This window comes from Miniopterus schreibersii (genome assembly GCF_964146895.1).
Source record: "Miniopterus schreibersii genome assembly, chromosome: 9".
In the NCBI taxonomy this organism is placed as follows: domain Eukaryota; kingdom Metazoa; phylum Chordata; class Mammalia; order Chiroptera; family Miniopteridae; genus Miniopterus; species Miniopterus schreibersii.
The window spans coordinates 65166118-65168501 of NC_138118.1; positions in this window are offsets into that span (position 1 = coordinate 65166118).

The following is a 2384-nucleotide window of genomic DNA, read 5'->3' on the forward strand; positions in this document are numbered from 1 at the left end:
GCAGCTCCCAGAGCCCCCCAGATGGGCACCACAGGGACCACCAGCCTCGGAAAGGCCCAGGTTTGCTCAACGTTAACAGCACAGATGAAAATGCAGTGGGAGGGGACCTGGGTGCTACCTGGGCTCCAGCATCCAAATTGGAGAATCAGCATGCCTTTTCTTGAATTTCCTGCTGTGAGATTACACAAAGCTATCTCCTTCTTTGGTCCCTTCAACCAGGAGACAGAGGCAGAAGGGAGTCTGTCTGGGCCTCGTCTTCTATCTCATCCTGGGCGGGGGGCAGTTCTGAGGTGCCTGCTGGCCCCCAGGTCCCCCGTCTAACCCAGACCCACCGTGGTCAGCAGCAAAGAGACACGATGGGGAGGCCGGAGCCAAAGGGCGTGAGGCCCTGTTTCTAAACCGTGCGAGGCAGCCTCCTGGGGACTTAGAAGCAGGCGGTGTTCGCGGTGAGGGGGGTTCAGTTTTGACTGGCTGGTGGGAGCTCTAGCATGTTATCTGGGAATGGGATGTGGAGTGAGAGCATTTGGAAGACGGAGGGTCAGTTTTATAGACCGGCTAATACACTTTTTATCCCAGCTGGTTGTCATTCACAAGAGCAGCGGTGGGGGATTCTCCTGTCATGTATAGATCTCAGTTCAGAGACAGCGAGAAAAACCCTGCGTGGCTGCCCTGCGTGGCCGTCTAGACTTGTTCTGCACACTTCTGGTCTCTGGTGTGCAGGAGAGTCCCTGGAGTTTTAAAGTGCAGCGGCCCTGCCACCTGACTTCTGTGTATTCAAGTATGTGAAGTTCAGCGTTGTGCAATAATTAATTGGCTGAGGGTTGTCGGTCATTATCTATCACACACTTTAGTATTAAAACCCTCAGGGGTCTGCCAGAGTCTTAAAAGACATTTGATAGCAATCTGTTTAAAAAAGAGACATCTATGGACATGTGTGTGTGTCACAGCACCATCAGCTTTGTTTAAGAGGCTTTGTTTCGCGGGGAATGGTAGTAAATGCATGTACTTTCTGCAGGGCTCTTGCAATCCCCTTGCCTTAGGGCCAGGAACAGAAGTTAACAACCAGGAGGTACTAGATTGTGGCCATCCCCCCCCGCCCCGATTTATTTTTCCCTTCCTTCTGAGACATGGCTGACCAGCTTGAGACTACATTTGCCAGCCTCCCTTGAGCTCATGCAGTTACATGAATAAGTACTCACCGGTACAGGAGCCACACCGAGAGCACAAGAGACGCCCATAACCTGGACCCTTGATGACAACTGAGCCAGTGAGCCAGTGGCCCAATCAGTCCTGCGGGGATCTTGGTCTCTAGCTGGGGAAGGTAATAGCACGTGTCTTCGTGCTTAAGCAGCTTGAGTCAGGGCGCTTGCAGCTGAAAGCATGCAAATAAATGGTGAGGCAGCCAGTGCATCTCCAGGCTTCCTGTCAGTGTTTTCTTCTGATCAGATGCGACTGATTACACCTTTTCAGAATATACAAGCGTAACTCTTTTGCCAAGTGTGTTTTCAATTTAGCCTGTCTCCTTCCTGCTGTTGTTTAGCACATGTTTTATTGTCCTGTCATGGAGAAAAACTCTAGGTAATATACTGAGTGTTACTTGGCAACTCTTCCCAGCCAGTTCTGTTCCAGTATTAATTAATCTATAGAACTTTAAGACTTTCTTGATCAATCCTATTTTATAACCCTTTAAATTGGATCCAAAGCAGCTAATTGCATTGAAGTCTGCCTAACCTTTTTTTCTTTTTAAAATTATTTTATACTTTAAAACTTTCATGCTTCAAAAACTTGGGATTGAATAATTGTGCTAACATGACTTCCAAACTCCACAATTGCCCTAAGTTAGAAACAGCCCTTCCAGTTGTCACAGGCAATTCTCCAGAGACCCTTCCAGCTTCCCCCTGCTACCTGGGGGCAAAGCTAATGTCACATGGTTCGGGTTTTTCTAACTTCTAGAGACCAAATTCTGTTCTGTTATCTAATTCCATGTAACAAATCAATACAATTTAGAGACTTAAAATCACAGTCATATTTTTGACTCACAAGCCTGTGCTGTGTTATAGTTTGATGGGCCAGTTCATCTGTGCTCTGAGTGATGACAGGTGGGCTGTCTTAACGTTTAAGATCACTCATCCCGTCTGTCAAATCAGTGCTGGCTAATGGCTGGGAGCCCAGCCAGGGTTGGTGGTTGGGGACTTGATTCCTTCCTTCCTTCCCTGATGTGGCAACTCCATGGAGCTGCTTGAACTCTCTCAGCGCGGTGGCTGGACTCCAAGAACCAGTGCTCTAAGAGACAGAAGAGGAAGCTGCCAGTCTCTTCAGCACAGCATCACTCACAGTGAAGTTGTAGCAGAGGCTCTGGAGTAGCCCCATGAATCCACGAAATG